The 27098-nt window shown below is 37.6% G+C and overlaps 1 long non-coding RNA gene across 2 annotated transcripts in view; it reads right to left on the reverse strand.

Moving 5' to 3' along the window:
• Window positions 1-27098, reverse strand: part of LOC121041476 (uncharacterized) — a 210195-nt gene that overhangs the window by 34840 nt on the left and 148257 nt on the right. The window lies entirely within an intron of this gene.

The raw sequence follows: 27098 nt of genomic DNA on the forward strand, positions 1-27098 counted from the left end.
AAAAGATGTTTCTAACCATTTGAGAAACACAACACCATGAATAGAAAAGGTCACACATACACACATTCACACACACACACCCAGGAGAGGGAACATCAAAGCACACACACTCAAAGTTTTTAGAGCAAACAATGTAAATTAGGCATAATTGTCTTTAACAGTCTCTAAGAAATTCACTATTGTATCCATGAAAAATAAAAATGAACTCATCTTTAAAACAAGTTTTATTATGAAATCATGTATAATTAATTGCCATGTTCCTCTTACCCACCTTCAACAATCAACAGCCCATGGCTGTTCCTATTTCATCTATATTCCTACTTATCACTTGACCTGGGTTATTTTAAAGAAGTCCTACATATACCATTCAACCCATAAATATTTCAGAGAAATTTTTGTTAACTAACATTTTAATGAGAAAATTAAAAATTCCACAGATGGGCAAAATTACAAAACAGACACAAAGATAAAATTGAATGATTTGGGAGTCCAAATTTTTCAATTCTGCAGGAACAGAATGCAAAAAGATAAAGAGACCATGTGATTATGTAGAAGCTGAAGAAAAGGATTTTCATGCAGGAAATTTAGTAAGGGAGTGCTCACCAAAAAACCAAAACCAAAAACAAAACAAAACAAAACAAAACAAAACAAAAACCAAACAAAAAAAAGAAAAAACTTTTAAGGGAGGAGGGAAGCAGAAAAGATAAAAGGAAGAAGTCAAATAAGAATGTTACCTCAAAAGATGTCTACCTTCACTCTGTTTCATGGAAAACCCTGGAACAAATTGCACCGAAAGTCTGTCTCACCTTGACTTGGGCCTTTTTTTTTTTTTTTTAATTTTTTTTTTCTTTTTTTCAACGTTTTTATTTTCATTTTTGGGACAGAGAGAGACAGAGCATGAACGGGGGAAGGGCAGAGAGAGAGGGAGACACAGAATCGGAAACAGGCTCCAGGCTCTGAGCCGTCAGCCCAGAGCCCGACGCGGGGCTCGAACTCACGGACCGCGAGATTGTGACCTGGCTGAAGTCGGACGCTTAACCGACTGCGCCACCCAGGCGCCCCACTGACTTGGGCTTTTATATCAGCACATTAGTAGCCATTGGCTACTGACTGTTCCACAAGCAAAGCAGCTACAAGTGCCCAAGGAAATTTCTCCAAAGGTTATAGGTATGAATCATCGGCATCACTTCAGGTAGCCACTGAGGTATGTGCTCACGAAACCAGTCAAACTGAACTCGGAATCTGGGTAGGACATCCTCAGTACCAGCCTCTGATAAAAAGTGTGACCAAAAAGTCAAGTGACTAGGAGAATATAGAACCTTCAAAATCTTCTAGCAGAAGTCATTAAAGAAAATGGAAAAAATAAATTATAAATGGCATTTCCCCAAATAAAGATGAATTTTTTCAGAGTGAAAAGACCCACCAATTGCGAATGGAATGAATGCAAAAAATACGCATAATTGGACATTTCTGTTTTAAAATCTTAGAATAACATAGAAAATTCTAAAAGTTTCCCGAGAGGGAAACAGTCTAGCTACTACAGTACAGATTTAATTTTATGATTATGCTCAGATTAAGACACCAAAAAGGATAGTCATCCAAAGGCATGAATGAGCAGAATAAATAACAGATTTACTAGTATGAATCTTTTTGAGTTATATGTATGTTGCTGAACTCAATATTGAGTGATATGAAGCTATATATCACTATGTCTCACCCACAAGGAAAGGATGACAGCTACCAGATTTTTGGTTGATTCCCCAGACTTTCACACTCGATGAAGTATCACTTCTTATAGGCCACTTTGTCTAAGGCCTGCTGGCTAGGGCATCCCAGCAGCACTGACAGAAATCAGAGCACCTGCTCTAAGCAAATGCTGGTTGCTCTTATCTTTTCTGAGCTGTGCTGCTACAACTCAGTATCTATGTCCTAAAGCTATATCAACTTTGCATATGGCAATGATTCTAGTATGAATTCTTATTAAGTGCATGCAGTCCACTAACCACAGTAGTACTGATCTCTTAGATCTACAAAGAAAAAAATCCTATCAGTCAGACAACTTATTTATAATATTGGATATTAAACACAATGGAGCGATGACTTCAAAATCATAAAGGGAAATGATTTAACCTCTAATTTATATGTGACAAACCATCATTCAAAAATGAAGTCTAAGTAAAAGTAATTTTACAGCATGCAAAAATTCAAAAAGGGAAGATGTGAGATACAGGGAACAGTGGGGAATATCATAGTTAAGACTCAATAAATGTTCATTCATAAAGTCAAAATGTAATAACAGTCTAATCCCAGGTGATCTTAATAAGAGAAGTTATAGAGGAGCTAGGGAAGAGAAAAGGAGAGACACAAAAGTATATGAGGTTTCTCTCTTGGTTTGTGGAAAGCTGTATATACTAGTTCAATTTTGACTTTAATAAAAAAAAACATAAATTTTAATGTATGTTTTAAGATGTAAGAATAACCATTGTAAGAGTCGAAAAATGTATGACTGTCAATCAATAGGAAGAAAGAAATAAAATAACAAGTTCAATCAACCCAAAAGAAGACAGGAAAGCAAAACAAGGAATAAAAGAGCAGAACAAATAGAAAATGCAATGTAAATTGTCAAAGATAAGTACAAACATATAATTATCCAAGATAAATAGGATTATTAAATCCCCATATTAAAACAAACAGCATCAAAAAAATAGATATAAGGTGAAAACTTAGAAATATACCAGAGTTAATTTTACATTAATAAAATGTACATTTACTAAGAACACTCAAACAACAGAGTGCTGAAGTGTATAAAAAGGAAGAGATTGAGATTTAAGAAAATATATCGCAAACACACAACATTGTGAGAAGTATGCCTTATCAGTAATCAAGACTAAAGTTGTCAAGCATCAAATGAAGTTTTCCTTGCCCCTAATTCTTTTTGCTTCTCTTCTCCTCTCCATCCAAATTCTTGGATGAAGTCCAAGATTAGCTATAAAGACACAGCTATAGAAAGAAACTTAAAGAACGAGACAGTACATGCATAAAAAGATCATATTATTACAATGATGCAATGGAATTACAATGTGAGAACTACTCAGTTCTATTAAGAAAAATATTTCTTTCCATTGTAGCTATTTCCTTCTAAAGCCTATGCTGAATGGGACTTGAAGGTATGACAACTCCTCTATACTCCCCAAATGATGCTTAAATTTTGGAGAATTTTAGACAAATAGCGAGGAAATTATGAAGAAGGAAAGAGAAAGTGGGATCCCAAAGAAATGAGCTCCTAGTTGCCCAGTCACACAAATTCTCACAGTCATAAAGGATGGGTAAAAATGGGCCAATCTGGACATGTAGGAATCACTAATGATATGTTAACTGTAAATTAAAGCAGGCTCTGTGCGGTCAGTACTAAGCCCAACTCAGGGCTCGATCCCACAAAGTGTCAGATCATTACCTGAGCCACGATTAAGTGTCAGACACATAACTGAAATAATCAAGACCTGCATAAAGAAAACTGCACAACATGATGCAATAACCTAAAAGAAGGTGCAAATAGATGGAAAGATGCACCATGTTTCTAGATGACAAGATGTAATTTTGTAAATATGTCAACTCCTCCCCCAAATTAATTGAATGCTTTTGAAGTTAAAATCCTGACAGTACGTTTTAGAGGACTTATTAAGTTTATTCTAAGATTCATATGTCTAAAAATATTCAAAATTTGCCAAGAAGACTTTGAAAAAGAATAATACATTCATTTGAAAATATTTATTAAGTTTTCTCTATTTTCCAGACATTGTTCTGGGTACTACAGATACACTTGTAAATAAAAATTATAATCCATTTTATGTCAAAACATGGCAAAATCAGTTACATAGCAGTCAAGAAAGAGGAGAAAAGGCTGAATATACTTACTATTTTTTCTATTGATTTTGAAGTACTAATTTATATTAAATAGCAGGAACAAAAAAGTGGATGCAGGTAATGAAAAGCCAATTCACCTAAAACTCTAATAATACTTAATACATATTGAACACTTACCTTCTCAGGCACCAAGCTCTGAATATTAATGCTTTTCTCTTAATCCTCACGTCAACTCTATAAAATAGAAGCTAATACTATCACCATTTACATTTGAGTAAACTGAGTTTTAGGCAAGAACTTTAGCTCTGCCCAAGTAAGTGATGAAGTCTGGATTTGAAATGAAATTCAACTATTTTTAGAGCTTAAGAATTTTATCAGTATGTTCTCCAAAACCCATAATGATAACATAATATAGCAATGTTTTTAAATGTTCAGTCCTAACTACTAATTAAAGAAATGACTACTCAAATGGCAGTGACCAACAACCAAGTTGATTACAATTAAAAGGATACAATGTGGACATGTAAATTTTAAGCCTTTCAGGAAAGATTCTGACAAAAGGTTTTAAGAGTCTTTGATACAGTGTTTTCACCCCTACGAATTTCTCTAGATGAAGCAATCAGCAAAAATTTTAAACTCATTAAATATGAATACTCATTAATAGTGAAAAACATTACAGCATCTTCACAAGATGAATGACAGTATTAAAAAACAAGTTTAAAAAGAATGTTGAACCACATGGGATGTGATAATTATACAATATTAAGTAATGAGAACTGGATACAAAATGACGTATAAAATATAAGCTCACTGCCAAATTTTGCATGAAAAATACATTTATATAAAGCTCAGTATATATACAAAATAATTATATATAAATATTATATTTATAATCAGGGATGTATACAAAAGAATTAATAGTTATTTATATATATTTTTTAATTCCAAAATAATAGGGATTATGAAATCAGTGAAATAATTTGGGGAGAGAGGTATTAATTTTGATCTTGAAATTTTTCTATACTTCCTTAATTTTCTAAAAATGAATATGTATTATTTGGCTAATAAAAACACACAGATACAACTAAATGAAAAATAAAATTGGGTTAGAGTAATAATCATTGTTTTTCACATAGAATCCAATTAAAACTTCTAACTATACTAAGGCAGTGTTGGTAAGACTACATCTGCCTTTCCTAATAGAGGGAAAATGCTAATTAATTTATAGGTAATATTTAAAGTTTATTTTATGTAACATGTCAGCAGATGCAGTTAAAAGAGAAAAGTGTGTTTTATGGTCCTATGGAAGGTAATAAATGTCAGACACATGTAGATACAGTTATAACTTTATGAACACCCAGGGTAATGCACACAAGGAAAACCTTATATGAACACCAAATAAAAAGACATGTTTTCTAAGCACAGTCAGGGGACTGTTTTTAACTCCATGTGTAATATAGGTTAGATAGAGGGTTAAAGACTGCAGTGCAGTGGTCTGACAATGAACCCCCTGCAAGTGTGTGGTTTGATGGGGTGTTAATTGAGTAGCAGGTGAACATAAATAGAAAGCACCAAGGGTGTGTAGGGGGGAGTCTTTTTGTTGATGAGGGAACATAAAAATGCTGAGCTCTGTAATAAGAAATCAAGACAATCTGGGGTTTATTTCTCTGACTTCATTCCATCCTCCATAGTATGGGCCTCTCTAGTTTAAAATGATTGCCATGGAATAATAATATGGCTTTTAAAATGTGTGGGTGATTACAGAACAAGCCAGATAGTCCTGAAGGTTATAAAAACCCAGGAATTTGTTTTGTTTGTGGTTATTTAGTTAGATGTGATGTTTAGTATGGTTGTTACTGTGGCTTCCTGTCATTACTGGTTCATACTATCTCAAGACATACAGTGGCTGGGTCATTCGGTATCTAAGGTGAAATTTCAGAGGATTGCATTAAGATATAGACACCAAAAAAATATAAAACATGAAGAATAGCTCAAGATTTCTAAAGTTCAAGAATTTTTTTTTAAGAAAGGGGATTTTGCTGTATAGTTCACCTAGACAGTTCATATGAGAATATACAAGTAAATTCCTGAGTAAAATAGGTTTTAAGTTCTAATGCTGGTATTTCACTTTTTCCAAGGAATCACCATAAAATAAATGCACACAAGCACCATACTGAAGATTTACCTCTCTCTGAGAAGTATCTTTGGATGCTTGTACACTAGCATAATCTCCAAGAATGTTGCCAATTTGAAAAGAATGAGGTCTCTGCACACTGTATTGTTACATCTAACAAGGTATTAAACACATCTAAAATGTTTTTAAAGCTATTGTAAGTTATTTTTAATAATGATAGCTAATATTTATGATATATTTCCTGTGTATCAGGAACTGTGCTGTTTCACAAATATTGTCTCATTTGACCCTTACAAAATCTTAAGAGGTGAGAACTTTTAATTCATGTTTACAAATGACGATACCAATCTATAGAAACATGAAATATCTTCACTGTAGTCACATCACTAATTAGTTGTGAAGCCATATTTGAACGCAAATAAGCTAATTCCACACAAAGCACAGATCCTAAATTACTATTACTATACTCTCTCTTTATATTTTTTTCAAGTTCCCATGGAATATTCAGTAATAAATATAATAGAGAATCTTCCTCTTCTGAGAGAGCTAAGATAGAATCACAAAAAGTTCACTTCCTAACATGGTCTAAAGCAGTGATTCTCAAACTTTAATGTTCAGAAAAATCACCTCAGGATCTTGTTAAAATGCATACACTGCTTCAGATGGAAACTCAAAGTCTGCATTTCTAATAAGTTTCTACGTGATGTCCTGACTGCTTCTGCAGATCATTCTCTGAGTAGCCAGTATAGAGTATTTTATTTCAAATGGGTAGAAACGATAGAAGTAAAGCTCCTTTTGTTTTTCTGTGCCCTTCTACTCATTCCTTAATTTCTGTGAAGTCATAATGTAGTCTAGAATACCCATCTAAACTTCTTGCCTTTTTATACTTTCTTCTCTCTTCTCAAAGAAGAAAACTAGTATACTAATATAAACATAAATGCTGTAGTCAAATTCTGACAAATAGTTCAGATGCGTATTAAGAAGGAATAATTCTGTGTCTTCTTTGTATTATTTGGTAGATTATTGAAAAGTATCAGAAGAACTCAGCAAGACTAAGAGCCACGAGAAGTGGAATGAGTATTATCTTAGGAGCCAAGATGTTGTCCAGAAACCTGACTTATCTCAGGCTAGTCTCTCACTGTACCCCATTCCTCCATATGCAATTATTAACCATACCCTACAGATTTAACTTCACAAACAGCATCTCTGTTGCTCTGCCATTGCCTTGGGTTAATTCATCATCACTTCTCACTTTACCATACATAGTTACCTAAAATGGTGAGAGAGGAAGCTTCCTGTCTACCTTCTGGACAACAAGACTATTCTCTACAGTGTTCCCAGAGAAACTTTTCTGAATTATTGATCTAATTCCACTTCCTCGCTTTTCATCCTTCATTATGAACTCTCTATAATATTAACGTTCTGACTTCCCAGGTTAGCACACATGGCTCCTTGTGATCAAGCTCCATCTGTCTTGGAGGGTTCATACCTTCCATTACCTCACACAAACCCCTTACTAGAAGCATACTGAATACAGAATACAGCTTTGCTATTGCATCATGGTGTTTTATACCTTCATGCCTTCCCACACACTATTTTTATTTGGAAGTCCTTCTCTTTTCTCTCACTCTCTCCTTTGCAGCCCTTTCTCCTACACACCTAGTCAACTTGCCAAAATTTAGTTCAAGGAGTATTCCAGAAGATCTGTGACTCCCTGAATCATCCCATTAAAGCAGCCATAGCAATGAGTAGAAAAAACAAGACCCCATGGACTACACCTACAATAACACTAGGTTATAAGATAGACACACAAATCCAAAGTACAATTGGGAGAAGCTAAATCAGCAAAATCTATAAGACCCATTTCGTATCAACAACTACATAGGAGAAATTACAGGAAAGGAAAAGGGACCATCAGGTACTCACTAGAAAGCACAGTGTGCCTTTCTGAGAACAGCAGGAGAAAACAGGATAGGATTTTGAAAGTTCCACATTAAGAGGTCCAAAGTATCATCTGATGGTCCTAGACAGTTTGGGAGTCTGGGACTTATAAACTGTAAAAACTGACAAACAAAACAGCCCTTACATCACAAAGTTTAATGTTAGGGAGATTATAAACCAAAGTGAGCATGATAGACTTTGTGGACACAGAAAAGAGAAGAGAAAATTTGGAAGAGTACCATAGAAAGAAGACCTAAGAAACATTAACGCGATTTATTTTCTTCATCAAAGAGCAAGATAGGTAGCTATTCTAGTCTATCCCTCTCTTCTAAAAGTATAGGAAAAGCCATTTTGTTTTAGAATGGACAGAAACCAAAGATTACTACATAATGCCACACAAAATAAGTATAAAAAGGAGAGAGAAATAAAGAGTAAAATAAATCCCTCAGATAATGGAAATATACCAAAAAAAAAAAAAAAAAGGCCCACAAAACATATAAAGAACCTAATGTCCTAATGTTTCAAAATGAGCTTAAATAAATTCAGAAATTACAGAACCTATAAAGAACAAAATAAATTGGAATTTGAAAGCTCAGAAGAGAGATTAGTAAAAAAGAAAATCTGAAAGAGGGGTAAGAGAATTCAGAAAGAATTAAAAATGAAAGAAAAAGTAACTATCACCAATGTTAAGGAACACTAAAACAAACACAACAGAATATCATTAAGAAAATAATTCAGAATACAGGGGCGCCTGGGTGGCGCAGTCGGTTAAGCGTCCGACTTCAGCCAGGTCACGATTTCGCGGTCCGTGAGTTCGAGCCCCGCGTCGGGCTCTGGGCTGATGGCTCAGAGCCTGGAGCCTGTTTCCCATTCTGTGTCTCCCTCTCTCTCTGCCCCTCCCCCGTTCATGCTCTGTCTCTCTCTGTCCCAAAAATAAATAAACGTTGAAAAAAAAAAAAAGTTATGCCTTTCTTCAAAGACATATGCAGGTATTTTCCATAATTATAAAACAAATTTAATTTACCAAAATATAAACTTTATAAATAATAATACAAGTATGAAAATGATCTGTTTGACCAGTGGGAGGCATAACTACACAGACAGAAATGCCTTCAAGTGATATTTAAACAGTAATTTGACTGTACATTCCTGGTGGGATATGCCCCAAGGATTAAAAAAACTACAGCAAAATACAAAGAAAAAAACATAAAACCAAAAAATTAAACACCTTGGAAATCACAGTTAGTAGACATGTTGGTATTGTTATTCTAAGATTTCTGTGTTATAAGTACTGGATAAACAAATGAAAATTATTATATTGGTATTGTTAAAAGCAGGGACTTTTCATAGCAAAAAAAAAAAGGAGACATTACTGTAATATGGACAAGGTTAAGGAAAACTCTGTAGTATTGAATTTGAATTAGAAGTGTCAATATGAACTTCTGATTTCATTTTAAATATATATGTTTCCTAATTCTATCCTCCAGGTTGTCTAGAAAGACAGCATAGCTGAAATGAGTGCCTGTAGCCATCAGAATGCAGGCTGTAAATAGGATACCTCACAAAAAGAATCAGATTCCTTGGAAAAATTGCTGATTCTAGGTCTGGGATGGGAAATGTACAAGATGAGCCTGAACTCCTAATGAGTTAATAAGCTAACTGGAGCAGTTCGATTCTTTTTTTTTTTTTTTTTAATTTTTTTTTTCAACGTTTTTATTTATTTTTGGGACAGAGAGAGACAGAGCATGAACGGGGGAGGGGCAGAGAGAGAGGGAGACACAGAATCGGAAACAGGCTCCAGGCTCCGAGCCATCAGCCCAGAGCCTGACGCGGGGCTCAAACTCACGGACCGCGAAATCGTGACCTGGCTGAAGTCGGACGCTTAACCGACTGCGCCACCCAGGCGCCCCTGGAGCAGTTCTTAAAGACTGGTTACTGACCAGCAGCACCTGGGAACTTGTTTAGAATGCAAATTCTATGCCTCACCTCAAACCTAATAAATCAAAAACTCTGGGGATTGGGCTCAGCAGTCTGGATTTTAACAAGCCTCCGAGTGATGTTGATCAACACTGAAGTTTGAGAACCACTGGCCTAGGGCCATGATTATCATGGCTCTTAACATCAAAAATGAGAAGCAGCCAGACATAGAAATCCTTCTGATAGAAGTACATATTGCCACCTATGAAGTAATATTTCCTCTCCACCAAAAAATAAAAAAAAATAAAAATTGAACCTGAGTCAGATTAAGCTCTAGTTGTAACTATCAAGTTATAGGAAATAGAAAGGAACATGTTAAATTATAATATAATATAAAATGCAACCAACCAAATTAAGATTGAGGGAAATTCTCTAGGTCAAATAACCTGGTTTTTGCAACAAAGAAATGATAGGGTTGGGAGGGAGAATATATGTATATATTATATAAGTGGAGTATATATATCATATATATTTAAAATATTAAAAATATATTTATAAAAATATATAAGGGAGAGAACCTATAAAAAGGAAGGGACCAATATTATGAACCTTATTTGATCCCAATTCAAATAAACTAGATAAAAAAGAAAATTTATAGTATACATAATTTTGAACACTAAATGATCATATCGAGATGTTATAGTTGATTTTTTGGAGGATGGGGATACTGTGCTTATGTTTGGGAGATAAGAACCAAAATATTCAGTGATGAAATTACATATTGTTCAGAAATTACTTCAAAATAATTCTGGGGAGGGAGTGGGGAAGTGGATGAAGTAAATAAAGTTGGCCATTGGGTGATAGAATTGCTGATGGTTGAACCTGAGTGACGTTATTTAAACATTTCGTACAATATTCTATTTTTATATATATGTTTGAATTTTTTAATAACAATTTCACATCAAGCATCGTCTCTTCTAAAAAAATTCTTTCTTTAGGACCACTCTCAGCTTGATTTAGAGAACCTTTTCCTATGCTTTGCATCATTCTGTTTGTAACTCTGTCTTAGCTATGAGCAGTTCCTCGAGGGGTAGTCCTGATTTTGTTTGCCTTACAACCCCAGCAGCTATCACAGTGCCTGAACACGGCATATTTTTCAGTTTGAGGTCCTCACAGGAACCAGAAGGCAGACTCAAACAGCGTAATTGAAAACAGTTTTAACAAAAGAATTATTTACAAGGATGTAATTAGGGCTAAGAGAAATAATAATAAGCAGGGTGACTGGGTGGCACAGTGGGTAAGCACCCAACTCTTGATTTTGGCTCAGGTCATGATCTCACAGTTTGTGAGTTCAAGCACCACATCAGGCTCTGCGCTGATGGTGCAGAGCTTGCTTTGGAATCTGTCTCTCCTTCTCTCTGCCCCTCCCCCACTTGTGCTTGCTCGTTTGCTCTCTCTCAAAATAAATAAACTTAAAAATTTTTAAAAAGAGGGAAACAATAAGGGATGGTCTGGACACTTGGGTCAGGCAACAGCAGGATGCCATTACCTTTTCTCTCCCAGTGTACAAGGGGAAGGAAGATCTACCTGGAACCTAGTGAGAACTGTAGCTTTAGGGAAGGGCTTCTGAAAGAAGCCCCAGCCTTTGTTACAGGAACAAACATAGAGCCCTCCAGGGAGGTTGCTGGGGAAAGATATACCTCAAAGTCACTCCACTGTGGTACCTTCCACTGGCTGAATCCAAAGCAAGAGAGCCTGTTAATGCAGTCAGTAGAGAAAAGGGTGGAAAGTGGCTCTGGAAGGTGAGATACAATGTCACAGAGGCAAGAGGCTTCTGATCATCCTTACAGATTTAGGATTCCAAATCATGATTTTCAAACTGTTTGGTAAGTGTGTGCACATGTACATGTATGTGTGTGTGTGTGTGTGTGTGTGTGTGTGTGTGTGTGTGTGACAAAGAGAGAGAGAGAGAGAGGGAGGGAGGGAGGGAGGGAGGAGGGGCATTTGATGATACCTTTCTTAGATTCTCTTCCTTTCAGTCCACAGAGCAGATTTAGAAAAAATTCAGAGCAATGTGGCAGATTATTAAAATAGCCACAAATATCTCTTCCATCATTATAAAGAAACATTCTTTGTCTTCTCTGCCAGTGTTTGCTCTCTAGTAAAGACAATTTGGATGCACACTGTATTACCTCCAGTGTATTTTTAAGCAGCATGCTAATATCAGAATATCAGTGTAAATACACCTGCAATTGTCAGTTAACCTCATGCTATTATATTTAGACTGCCTGCGGCAGTGTATCAGTACTGTCAGAAGGAAAAAAATAACACAGAATAAGGCATTTTCACATTCTTTTCATAAGTCAAGGCACAAAATGGGCTCATTATCAACATGTGGTTGCCTACAGTTCAACATGAATATGTCTTTAGCTCTCCAATAACTGCTGCAGAGTTGTGTAATTCAGCAAAATGTAAACATGTGTTCCCCAGAAATGATACGCTGCCAGGCAAATGCGATCTTCCCCCCCAGTCCTCCCCTGAAAAAAAAAAAAAACTAATCAAGCTTGAGGCTATCAGGACACAATTCTGTAGGAAAATGTTCTTTCTGAACATCACAATGTTGCTTCTACCCCATCAATTCAAGCTAATGGCCTTATTAAATACACGAGTCCTAAAAAGATTTATCTAAGAAGGGATGTTTTTTCTTATCTCAGATTCTCATGGGACTTTTACCTGCTAATATCTACTAACATCTATGGTAACTTACCTTATTCTGGAAAATACAAAACTCTATGCTTTGGATGATATTTACAACCATATCTCAAAATGCCTCTGCTTACCCTGTGGTAGGGACTTAAATTGTGGGTATTTAGGCTATAGTACTACCTTTGCAAATCCATGTATTGGGGAGAAACACTAAATACCATAATAAAATAATAAAAATATACCATCCTTTATATGCAAAAGATGGTTTAACCCTCCATCAGTAAGATGGAGACCAGACTTTCTTGTTCTAGTAGAGGTGATATGGATTCATATCATACACACAGATACGTTGTTCTTCTTGAAACTAAACAGCATTCAAGTGTATTTTAATTGTCTATGGCTTTCACTCTAAATAGCTACTGAGATACACAAAAATCAAATCTGTGACTTATGCCTAGAGGCTACAAAGCTCCAACCGAGTTCCATATTGCACCCGAGTCAATAGAAATGACTGTTAAGTAGGGTGGTATAATTACTACGGCACACAATCTGCAGCCAGAAACTTGTGGTTTGGGTTCTTTCTGCCACTAATAGGCTGTGGAATGTGGACAGGGCACTACACATAGGTGAGCTTAGTTTTCTCATTTTAAAACTATTTATACTTCTTTCTGCCCTACAGAGCTGTTGTGAGAATCAAACAACATAATGCATGCAAAAGAACTCTATAACGTGCTGAGTACCATATAAGGTGGTTCGTTGCCCTCTGATTTAATAGTTTTATCGGATCTATTAACATTAAGATTTGCCAGTATCAGATTTTTAGTCCTAGTTCTATTTTCATTTCTTTCTGTCCTTCCATTTACCTTCCCTTTCTAGTCTTTCCATTCTTCTTCTTGATTTAAAATAGTAATTCTCAATAAAAATCTCAAACCAAAGTAATATGGAGAAATATTTTTGCAAAGTTTACTCTCTTTCATTACCCTTAAGGGTCAATCTATTTCTAGCGCAGCATTAAAGACTGAAGCCAGAGAGAGCACAAATATAAAGCCAAACTAACAGACATCCTCCGTACTAGGGACTCAAAGAGGCAGATGAAGTAAAAGCCAGCCCAGAATAGCCCATGCATAGAGAGAGTGTCTCAAAGACGTGAGCCAATAGAGTTGGGGGCTGAGACTCCAACATTTTATGAAAAGATATGCCAGAAAGAAGAAAGCAAAGTCATTTTAGAATTTTTTTTAATGTTTTTATTCATTTTTAAGAGACAGAGACAGGGGATGAGCAGGGGAGGGGCAGAAAGAGAGGGAGACACAGAATCCAAAGAAGGCTCCAGGTTCTGAGCTGTCAGCACAGAGCCCAACGCAGGACTTGAAACCATGAAACGTGAGTTCATGACTGGAGCCAAAGTTGGACACTTAACCAACTAAGCCACCTAGGCGCCCCTAGAATGTTTTGGTTCACTAGTGATGTCTCTGGCTAGGGGGAGTGTTAAAGAACTGAGTTAGGCTAAATGCTTTATCAGGAAAAGCACTTGACCAAGACTAAGAAGTAGGTTCCACTTTGTTTTGTCCCAAATCAGTTCTGGTTTGAGCAAGTCATTTGACCTGTCTGGACTTCAGATTCTTCACCTGTAAAAGCTCTAGATTATTTCTACATTCTCAGCAAGCTCTAAAATACAACAGTAGTTATAAGTAATTTATTTCTATTCTCACTACGCAAAACAAGGTCCACTCACCAGAAATGAATTAATTTAATTAAATAATTTTTTTTAAAAAGCTACAATCACCAAAATTTGTGGTTGACATAGTTTTGAAGTCTTCCCATTCATTTGGGGGAAAATCCAAGGCCTCTACATGAAAAGGTTCAGTAAGAGTCAAATTAATATTATTTTTACCTACCTCAAGATGATGCCTTAACAGGAATCCTAACAAACAATGGCAACTTCTGTCTGTAGCAACCAATCTAATGTATTATCAATGGAACATTTCCATGTAGTCTCGTTATCAACAAATCTTTGGCATATGGAACTCTAAACTTTCACGTATAAAAAAAATTATAATCCTTGGAATCTGAAAAACTGTAATTAGAAACTCCTACTGTACCGCATTCCACAGTACTTGCTGGTTTCGCCACATTGGCCAAAGAAGATGAAAGCACCAGACTACTACACAAGTGTCCTTCACTTTGCACAAACTCCAGACTTGGCCTGACGCCTTCTCATCTGCACCTCTTTCCCATAGCATCTCTTTGCACCTTTCTTCCTCTTTCTTGTACCCACAAAAAAATCAGTCACAGTTTTCATATTTATAAACTATTGCAGAGATAATGGCAGATAAGAGTGCTTTTGCTTTATTTCAATGTTGATGTTTCAATCCAGAAAAACAGGGAGTGGCGTTAGTAAAATGAGGATAATGAAGAGTGGGGTGATTTTAAGCAAATGATTTGTCATGCAGAGGAGGCGTTCATAAATACTTCACGTTGATAAAATTAGGAGCAAGTGAGCTAATACCTTGAAGAATACACTTATTAAGCCACGAAAATACTACATAAATACCATTTTGCTATCATTATTTTAAGCATAGAAAAAAATGGAAAGGAGACTGAAAGATTACTAAAGAAATTCTTGTTAATTGCTGGTGCTGCCCCCTTTCCCACGAATATGCATTCAGAGCTAGAAGTCAGTCCTCTTGAGTTTCCTGTCTCCTCATGATGTTATAACCCTTGCTTCCTTTTGAGTCTCTTCATCTTCCCTTCCTTTACCTACATTGGATTCATGCCTAGATAATACCAGTCTCAGCTACACAGTTCAATTTTTGGATCCACAGTCCACAGACAGAGCCTTATACATTCACTGAAAGAAGTTCACATTTAATAAGAAACAAGAAGTCATCTAAAGGTACCTTCTTTCAGCGACTGTTAGTACATGGTGTTTTCAGTTCAGCATCTCAGGCGGTCTGTCAGAAAGCACAGACTTTAGACTCTCAAGTTCCAGTTCTGACTGTTCTCAGAGGCTAAGATGACAAATGTTAGCCCATCAGCTTCTCTCTGACCCTTGGCCTCAGATTCTTCCACAGCAGTGTTGATGTCTCCTGTGCGTATGTATACTTGGTTTCCAAGACCAAGGCTGAGAGGATGGTAGGGAAGATCCACCATCCCAACTGGATTAGATACAGAAAATCAAAAAGCATTTCCTAGTGATAGAGGTCGAGCAGCATCACCTCCCTATATGCAGGATGATTCATCCATTGCTCAAGGTAAGACAGCAGAATCTTGATATTAGTGCTTTACCCATTTATACAATTTCTGGTATCATTATTACTATAAAAAATAAAAATGTTGAATGTTGGTCCCAGGAAGGCCTTAAAAGAATGCTCCTGCTCTGCTACCAGCCTTCCTGCCATATCTGCAAACAATGGATTAAAGTGGATCACAGTGCCCCAGAAAATCCTTCCTGGCTGTCATGGACCATCTTTAAGTGTTAAGAGTAGCTGAATCTTTCTGAAAAACTTGATGCTTCAACAACATAGACGTATCGTTCTCAAAGCCCAGGGAGAACACATGCCTGCTGTTGCAAATACTTGCTGCTTTTCCCCAGTTAGAGGGCTATGGGGATCCAGGGAGGTGGTGAGACAAAGGAAAGGAAACCTCTAAGTCACAACAACAGATTTGTGCCCCTTGGAGGAGAGACTGTTCCAACTGCCTGAGTTCACTGCTGGGCTCTGAATAGAATTACCTGCATGTCAGTCAGTCAAGGTAGTTTAAAATACCTGTGCTCCTAAAGCCAGGATGTCATTACAGATTTAGCACTACTAGCAGTGTTCTCTTTGTCACACAATGAAGCAATATGGCTAATTAACGCTCACTAGGGAGCCTGAAATAATGATGCCTCTCTCTTCCTAGAGCCAATTACCCCAAATATTCAGATTACCTACCTACTATTTCACTGAAAGAAGTGTCTGGAATTTTTTTTTTTTTATTTAATTCAGGCATTATGTATCATGTAACGTCACATTATGTGATGTTGTGTCACAGTCTGACAGCTTACAACGAGGGATGTGCTGAATATATTGGGTAGTTAATACCTGCCTGAATTAACAAGACAACCAACTTTCCAAAGAAAGAAAGTCTGAGAAATATCGGCTGTACCTTCTGGGATATCTGGAGGGAGTACATGTCTGATTTACTCAACCAACCACTGTGTGTCACTGTTGCTACTCGTAAAGACACATAAAAGAGTATTTGTCCTCAGAGATGGCACACACATCTACATGTACACTATAGATGGGTTGGTACAGAATCCTTAATGGAGCACTGTTTAAATGATCTCAACCAATTAGGAATTAAGAATCGAGAGGCAGGATAATATAATGGAAAGGCTACCTATGGGCTTGGGATAGAACAAACCACTTGAGCAACTGATATATGACCTTTCTTCATTTGTTCATCGAATTATTCATTCTATTTATTTCTTTTGTCTATTTATTCACACATTTATTACATACCTGTTCTCTACAGGTATTCAGTTAAGAGACGATGGGATATAAAAAGATCCATTTTCTTTGCTGTTCCCAAACAAGCAGAGCATGACCCTGTCTTGAGCCTGTGCACCAGATGATAGCACTGCCTGGGATGCAATTCCCCAAGAAATCTTCCTAACCTACTCCCTTTACCATCATTAGTATCCAAAATGTTGATTCCTTTGGCCAATGTACTTAAAATGAGCCCTTCCCTGGTGAACATACTTAACATCTCACCCCCTCCTTCCCTCCAGCACTCCTGGTCCTATTTTTCTCCCTTGGAAAAAAAAATGAAACCAGCACTGTCAGAGAAATCCTATTTCAAGAGAGAATCTAAAGAACAGTAAATGATGAGAGGTAGTCAGCTTTGGGAGGAATGGAAAGAAGAGATGGCTCACTCTCCTCCTCAGTAAACCAGGGATAAATGCCAGCTATCCCATATGGGGGAGACTAAATGAGTTGATATATGTAAACTGCCTAGAATGTACTTTCTATATATTCTAATTATCCATTTAGTTAATCAAAACCTTCAGTGCCTTCCCATTTTCTTCTGAACAAATTCAAGATCTTGGATCAATACAAGATGTTCCATACCCCATTTCCTGACCAGAGGGTTTCCTTCAAACCTCTTCATTTCATCACCAACTTCCTCAATGTCTACCAACACACGTACCCCCTCTCTCCTTCATTAAACCATATTTATTTAAGTTCTTATAAAACCCCAGAGCCCTGTCCTCTTTTGATTCTCCAGTGGTTTCCCCCACCTGGAAAACATAGTCTTCACTGAACAAGTCATCCCCGAACAGGCCACCATCCTGTGTGTCCCAAGTACCCTCTACCTTCCTTCATGATGGTATCTACTGTGTAATATTAAAATTGGTACTTTTATGCTCATATCTCGAACTATACCGTAAGATCAATGAGGGTAGAGCTATATTTTTTTATCCATCTTCCTAGCTCGCAATACAGAGCTTGGGATATATTAGACCCAAAATACATTTGGATCAGCAACTGAATCCATCCAATAGATTGTCACTAGATCAATGCTAAACACATAGTTTGTTCATAGTAAATGTTGGCCGTTCCCTTCACTTTGAATGGATTTAAGTAACAATGTGAATATTCAATTTGGATCTCTTAGTTTACATTGCTTATATAAAGTTGTAATTATAGCAAATTACATACTAGTTAATAAAATATTTTGTTTAATGATGCAATAAACATAATTTAAGATTTATTACAAGCAAAAGATGAGATTGCATGAGCAAGAAGTAGGCATAAGGTCACAGATGAGAAATGTAGGATTGTTGTCTTCAATAAGTTTGTAATCTACTAAGGAGGATAGAGATGTGTGAACAGTTAACCAGCTGTAGTTTGAGACAAAATGAATAATCATAATAAGGGCACATATATCAAAACAAGTTGACAGTATTACATAAAAAATGGAAAATAAGAAAAAGGAAAAGATGAACCTTTAAGGGATTGTTATGGGGGTGAGGCTGGAGTGTTAGGCACATTCAAAAGGTCAGAGTCTGGATACATTCAACTATAGAGGTAAAAAGGTAAATGAAGGCTAGGTTGTGGAACAAGGCACAGTAGATTTCACTGGGATATTTATTTCAATATCCCAATCCTAAGGAGTTTGAAGTTTATTTTGTAGGCACATAGAATTTAGTATCAGTGTAGTGACTTGGACCTAAGAACATGTAGATAGTTAAAAGTGAGATGGAAAAGAGGTCATGGAAAGGGCTGGAATCCTGAAGGCAGGGAGGCAGTTTAGGAGGTCATTGTAAAAGGCTGGAGAAATATATAGAGAATATATAGGAAAACAGTAAAACAGAACACTAAGGGGAGGAATGGAAAAGTGTTAGTATTGTAAAGGCAGATCTGAGTCCATGTGGCAAGTGACTGGTGGGATCAACGATGAACCCATTATCCTGGAATAGGAAATGCATACAGTATAGTTTAGGGAGCAATGGGCAGGGGCATATTCATTAATAACTATTCATTCTTGAACATCATTGGCTGGAGTGTTATGGGACATTAGGTGCCACGGGGGCATTCAGATAAACGTCAGACAGTGTGGGCAGTTAGTTATGAATCAAGTTAAGATTTAATAAACAGTATTATGTTTTTGTTAATATAAAGTTACAAGAAACATTTACATGAATATAGTTTTTTCTCTCTCACTTTTGATATATTTCCTTAGGACAAGTTTCCACAAACATACCACATGTCTATTACAAGGACCTCTGCCCAATCCTCTTATCCTTTTACTTCAAGCCAGCAAAATCAACTTCATTGCTTCCTTAGAAACCTTGACATTTGTTTTGCTTTCAGTTTTGTTCCAACATCCCAATATGCCACATTCTTTATGACAGTCTTCAGTAATTTACAGCAATCACTTTCATAATTTTATGACACATTCTCAAGACAAAAATCTCAGTGGTTCAGCCAGTACTTTCAGAACAGTTTCTAAGGCACTGTGATAATCTTGTTCCCAAAACCTCATTAACGTAAGCCAACTCTGTCCAAGAGTACCAAGAGTGAAACATAATGAAATACTAGATTTGTTGGAATAAATCCAGAGCACTACTATGCTATTAGCATATAAAGATATAAATTACTAAGAATCAAGCTTAGATGTGGGATTTGCAAGTTTGCATATTTCTGCTGACAGTATAATGTAAGTGTAGAAGCCATAAATAGCATCTTTGCCTTTCACAAATTTTGGTAAATCCAACAAACATTTCTCTGTGTCTTCCCCTAGTTACTGTAAATGCAGCCTCTCATATTCTAAAGGGGTAACCAGTAAGTATATGAAGCAATTTCTATTTTCATTGGCCACAAGGAAAACCTGGGACAGACATATCCATCCTTGGTGCTGACTCTGATAAAGGTTTCCGTTTTAAACACTAATTCAATAAAAATCTCAAGTAATTTCTGCTAAATACCTTACCTCTGCATGTTAAATTGATCTCTTAAGAAATTATATTTCATATATTTCAAGATTTTTATTCTTGGTTCATCAGAATTGTGTTTGACTTATTTTTCTAATGTCTGGTAAAATTTGCTTCTGCAAAGCTTTCAAATTACTCCTTTTAAAAAGATTAAATAGGAAATTATATCTTTCCAAGAATAAATGAAACGATTTACTTTAGTTCAAAATTCCAAATCAAAAACATTTGAAAGATTTCACAAACTGGCACAGCATGTTCTACTTGGCCTTATAGGAACAAGATGATCCAGGGAGGGAAACAGTTCAGCTCAGATACCACCATAAGTATCACTTGACCAGAGAAGGTAATCTATAAAATCATCTAGCCTAGAGAAAGCATTTGACAAAATACAGCATCCTTTCCTGATATAAACCCACAAGAAAGTTGGGATAGAAGGATCATACCCTAAGATCATAAAAGCCATAAAAGAAAGACCTCCTGCTAATATCATCCTCAATGGGGAAAACCTGATAGCCTTCCCCCTAAGGTCAAGAACATGACAGGGATGTCTACTGTTATTACAGATGCCACTGTTATTCAACATAGGATTGGAAGTCTTAGCCTCTGCAATCAAACAACACAAAGAAATAAAAGGTATCCAAATCGGCCAGGAGGATGTCAAACTTTCACTCTTCACAAATGAAATGATACTCTACGTGGAAAACCCAAAAGATTCCACCAAAAAACTAGAGCTGATCCATGAATTCAGCAAAGTTGCAGGATATAAAATCAATGCACAGAAATCGGTTGAATTCCTATATATCAATAATGAAGCAACAGAAAAAAAATCAAGGAATGGACCCCATTTAAAATTGTACCAAAAAAACATAAAATACCTGGGAATAAACCTAACCAAAGAAGTGAAAAAATCTATACACTGAAAACTACAGAAAGCTTAAGAAAGAAATTGAAGAAGACACAAAAAATAGAAAAATATTCCATGCTCCTGGATTGGAAGAACAAATATTGCTAAAATGTCTACCCAAAGCAATGTACATATTCAACACAATCTCTACCAAAATAACACCAGTATTCTTCACAGAGCTAGAACAAACAATCGTAAAATTTGTATAAAACCAGAAAGATCCTGAATAGCGAAAGCAATCTTGAAAAAGAAAACCAAAGCTGGAAGCATCACAGTCCCAGACGTAAAGATGTATTACAAAGCTGTAATCATTACGACAGTATGGTCCTGACACAAAAACAGACAATCAGCTCATTGGGACAGAATACAGAACCCAGAAATGGACCCACCAATGTCTGGCCAACTAATCTTTGACAAAGCAGGAAAGACTATCCAATGGAATAAAGATTCTTCAGCAAATGGTGCTGGGAAAACTGGGCAGCGACTTGAAAAAAAAAAAAAAAAGAACCTGGACCACTTTCTTACCATGCACAAAAATAAACTCAAAATGTATGAAAGACCTACTCAACACATCTCTGGAGACAAGGGAAACAAAAGAAAAAATGAACTATTGGGACCTCATCAAAATAAAAAGTCTCTGCACAGTGAAGGAAACAATCAGCAACACTAAAAGGCAACCAACGGAATGGGAGAAGACATTTTCAAATGACCTATCAGAAAAAGGGTTAGTATCCAAAATCTATAAAGAACTTACCAAACTCAACACCCAAAAAACAAATAATCCAGTGAAGAAATGGACAAAAGACATGAATAGACACTTCTCTAAATAAGACATCCAGATGACAAACAGACAGACATGAAAAAAAATTCTCAACATCATTCATTATCAGGGAAATACAAATTGAAACCACAATGAGATACCACCTCGCACCTGTCAGAATGGCTAGCATTAACAACTCCGGCAACAACAGATGTTGGCAAGGATGTGGAGAAAGAAGATATCTCTTGCACAGCTGGTGGGAATGCAAACTGGTGCAGCCCCTCTGGAAAATAGTATGGATGTTCCTCAAAAAATTAAAAATAGAACTATCCTATGACCCAGCAATTGCACTACTAGGTATTTATCTAAGGGATAAAGTTGTGCTGTGTCGAAGGGGCACATGAACCCCAATGTTTATAGCAGTGTTACCGACAATAGCTCAAGTATGGAAAGAGCCCAAATGTCCATCAATGGATGAATGGATAAAAAAGATGTGATATATAGGTTGGAGGAGGGAAGATGGCGGCGTAGGAGGACGCTGAGCTCACCGCGCATCCTGCTGATCACTTAGATTCCACCTACACCTGACTAAATAACCCAGAAAACCACCAGAGGATTAGCAGAACGGAGTCGCCGGAGCCAAGCGCAGACGAGAGGCCCACGGAAGAGGGTAGGCAGGGTGGAGAGGCGGTGCGCGCTCCAGAGACTGGCGGGAGGGAGCCGGGGCGGAGGGGCGGCTCGCCGGCCAAGCAGAGCCCCCGAGTCTGGCTTGCAAAAAGCGGAGGGGCCTGACGGACTGTGTTCCGATAGCAAGCGCGACTTAGCGGCTGGGAGGTCATAAGTTAACAGCTCTGCTCAGAAAGCGGGAAGGCTGGAGGACAAAGGGAAGGAGAGCTGCTGAGCCCCCTGACGACAGAGCTCAGTTTGGTGGGGAACAAAGGCGCTCGCCAGCGCCATCTCCCCCGCCCATCCCCCAGCCAAAATCCCAAAGAGAACCAGTTCCTGCCAGGGAACTTGCTCGCTCTGCGCAAACACCCAACTCTGCGCTTCTGTGGAGCCAAACCTCCGGCAGCGGATCGGACTCCCTCCTGCGGCCACAGGGCCCCTCCTGAAATGGATCACCTAAGGAGAAGCAAGCTAAGCCTGCCCCTCCTGCCCCTGTGCACCTTGCCTACCCACCCCAGCTAAGACGCCAGATCCCCAGCATCACAAGCCTGGCAGTGTGCAAGTAGCCCAGACAGGCCACCCCACCCCACAGTGAATCCCGCCCCTAGGAGAGGGGAAGAGAAGGCACGCACCAGTCTGACTGTGGCCCCAGCGGTGGGCTGGGGGCAGACATCAGGTCTGACTGCGGCTCCGCCCACCAACTCAGTTATACACCACAGCACAGGGGAAGTGCCCTGCAGGTCCTCACCACGCCAGGGACTATCCAAAATGACCAAACGGAAGAATTCCCCTCAGAAGAATCTCCAGAATATAACAACAGTGAATGAGCTGATCAAAAAGGATTTAAATAATATAACAGAAAGTGAATTCAGAATAATAGTCATAAAATTAATCGCTGGGCTTGAAAACAGTATAGCTGACAGCAGAGAATCTCTTGCTACAGAGATCAAGGGACTAAGGAACAGTCACGAGGAGCTGAAAAACGCTTTAAACGAAATGCATAACAAAATGGAAACCACCACGGCTCGGATTGAAGAGGCAGAGGAGAGAATAGGTGAACTAGAAGATAAAGTTATGGAAAAAGAGGAAGCTGAGAAAAAGAGAGATAAAAAAATCCAGGAGTATGAGGGGAAAATTAGAGAACTAAGTGATACACTAAAAAGAAATAATATACGCATAATTGGTATCCCAGAGGAGGAAGAGAGAGGGAAAGGTGCTGAAGGGGTACTTGAAGAAATTATAGCTGAGAACTTCCCTGAAGTGGGGAAGGAAAAAGGCATTGAAATCCAAGAGGCACAGAGAACTCCCTTCAGACGTCACTTGAATCGATCTTCTGCACGACATATCATAGTGAAACTGGCAAAATACAAGGATAAAGAGAAAATTCTGAAAGCAGCAAGGGGTAAACGTGCCCTCACATATAAAGGGAGACCTATAAGACTCGTGACTGATCTCTCTTTTGAAACTTGGCAGGCCAGAAAGAATTGGCACGAGATTTTCAGTGTGCTAGACAGAAAAAATATGCAGCCGAGAATCCTTTATCCAGCAAGTCTGTCATTTAGAATAGAAGGAGAGATAAAGGTCTTCCCAAACAAACAAAAACTGAAGGAATTTGTCGCCACTAAACCAGCCCTACAAGAGATCCTAAGGGGGACCCTGTGAGACAAAGTACCAGAGACATCACTACAAGCATAAAACATACAGACATCACAATGACTCTAAACCCATATCTTTCTATAATAACACTGAATGTAAATGGATTAAATGCGCCAACCAAAAGACATAGGGTATCAGAATGGATAAAAAAACAAGACCCATCTATTTGCTGTCTACAAGAGACTCATTTTAGACCTGAGGACACCTTTAGATTGAGAGTGAGGGGATGGAGAACTATTTATCATGCTACTGGAAGCCAAAAGAAAGCTGGAGTAGCCATACTTATATCAGACAAACTAGACTTTAAATTAAAGGCTGTAACAAGAGATGAAGAAGGACATTATATAATAGTGACAGGGTCTATCCATCAGGAAGAGCTAACAATTATAAATGTCTATGCGCCGAATACCGGAGTGCCCAAATATATAAAACAATTACTCATGAACATAAGCAACCTTATTGATAAGAATGTGGTCATTGCAGGGGACTTTAACACCCCACTTACAGAAATGGATAGATCATCTAGACGCACGGTCAATAAAGAAACAAGGGCCCTGAATGAGACATTGGATCAGATGGACTTGACAGATATATTTAGAACTCTGCATCCCAAAGCAACAGAATATACCTTCTTCTCGAGTGCACGTGGAACATTCTCCAAGATAGATCACATACTGGGTCACAAAACAGCCCTTCATAAGTTTACAAGAATTGAAATCATCCCATGCATACTTTCAGACCACAATGCTATGAAGCTTGAAATCAACCACAGAAAAAAGTCTGGAAAACCTCCAAAAGCATGGAGGTTAAAGAACACCCTACTAACGAATGAGTGGGTCAACCAGGCAATTCGAGAAGAAATTAAAAAATATATGGAAACAAACGAAAATGAAAATACAACAATCCAAACGCTTTGGGACGCAGCGAAGGCAGTCCTGAGAGGAAAACACATTGCAATCCAAGCCTATCTCAAGAAACAAGAAAAATCCCAAATACAAAATCTAACAGCACACCTAAAGGAAATAGAAGCAGAACAGCAAAGGCAGCCTAAACCCAGCAGAAGAAGAGAAATAATAAAGATCAGAGCAGAAATAAACAATATAGAATCTAAAAAAACTGTAGAGCAGATCAACGAAACCAAGAGTTGGTTTTTTGAAAAAATAAACAAAATTGACAAACCTCTAGCCAGGCTTCTCAAAAAGAAAAGGGAGATGACCCAAATAGATAGAATCATGAATGAAAATGGAATTATTACAACCAATCCCTCAGAGATACAAACAATTATCAGGGAATACTATGAAAAATTATATGCCAACAAATTGGACAACCTGGAAGAAATGGACAAATTCCTGAACACCCACACTCTTCCAAAACTCAATCAGGAGGAAATAGAAAGCTTGAACAGACCCATAACCAGCGAAGAAATTGAATCGGTTATCAAAAATCTCCCAACAAATAAGAGTCCAGGACCAGATGGCTTCCCAGGGGAGTTCTACCAGACGTTTAAAGCAGAGATAATACCTATCCTTCTCAAGCTATTCCAAGAAATAGAAAGGGAAGGAAAACTTCCAGACTCATTCTATGAAGCCAGTATTACTTTGATTCCTAAACCAGACAGAGACCCAGTAAAAAAAGACAACTACAGGCCAATATCCCTGATGAATATGGATGCAAAAATTCTCAATAAGATACTAGCAAATCGAATTCAACGGCATATAAAAAGAATTATTCACCATGATCAAGTGGGATTCATTCCTGGGATGCAGGGCTGGTTCAACATTCGCAAATCAATCCACGTGATACATCACATTAACAAAAAAAAAGAGAAAAACCATATGATCCTGTCAATCGATGCAGAAAAGGCCTTTGACAAAATCCAGCACCCTTTCTTAATAAAAACCCTTGAGAAAGTCGGGATAGAAGGAACATACTTAAAGATCATAAAAGCCATTTATGAAAAGCCCACAGCTAACATCATCCTCAACGGGGAAAAACTGAGAGCTTTTTCCCTGAGATCAGGAACACGACAGGGATGCCCATTCTCACTGCTGTTGTTTAACATAGTGCTGGAAGTTCTAGCATCAGCAATCAGACAACAAAAGGAAATCAAAGGCATCCAAATTGGCAAAGATGAAGTCAAGCTTTCGCTTTTTGCAGATGACATGATATTATACATGGAAAATCCGATAGACTCCACCAAAAGTCTGCTAGAACTGATACATGAATTCAGCAAAGTGGCAGGATACAAAATCAATGTACAGAAATCAGTTGCATTCTTATACACTAACAATGAAGCAACAGAAAGACAAATAAAGAAACTGATCCCATTCACAATTGCACCAAGAAGCATAAAATACCTAGGAATAAATCTAACCAAAGATGTAAAGGATCTGTATGCTGAAAACTACAGAAAGCTTATGAAGGTAATTGAAGAAGATTTAAAGAAATGGAAAGACATTCCCTGCTCATGGATTGGAAGAATAAGTATTGTCAAAATGTCAATACTACCCAAAGCTATCTACACATTCAATGCAATCCCAATCAAAATTGCACCAGCATTCTTCTCGAAACTAGAACAAGCAATCCTAAAATTCATATGGAACCACAAAAGGCCCCGAATAGCCAAAGTAATTTTGAAGAAGAAGACCAAAGCAGGAGGCATCACAATCCCAGACTTTAGCCTCTGCTACAAAGCTGTCATCATCAAGACAGCATGGTATTGGCACCAAAACAGACACTAAGACCAATGGAATAGAATAGAAACCCCAGAACTAGACCCACAAACGTATGGCCAACTCATCTTTGACAAAGCAGGAAAGAACATCCAATGGAAAAAAGACAGTCTCTTTAACAAATGGTGCTGGGAGAACTGGACAGCAACATGCAGAAGGTTGAAAGTAGACCACTTTCTCACACCATTCACAAAAATAAACTCAAAATGGATAAAGGACCTGAATGTGAGACAGGAAACCATCAAAACCCTAGAGGAGAAAGCAGGAAAAGACCTCTCTGACCTCAGCCGTAGCAATCTCTTACTCGACACATCCCCAAAGGCAAGGGAATTAAAAGCAAAAGT

The sequence above is a fragment of the Herpailurus yagouaroundi genome, unplaced genomic scaffold (assembly GCF_014898765.1).
Source record: "Herpailurus yagouaroundi ecotype Mexico unplaced genomic scaffold, PumYag 184, whole genome shotgun sequence".
Taxonomy (NCBI): Eukaryota; Metazoa; Chordata; class Mammalia; order Carnivora; family Felidae; genus Herpailurus; species Herpailurus yagouaroundi.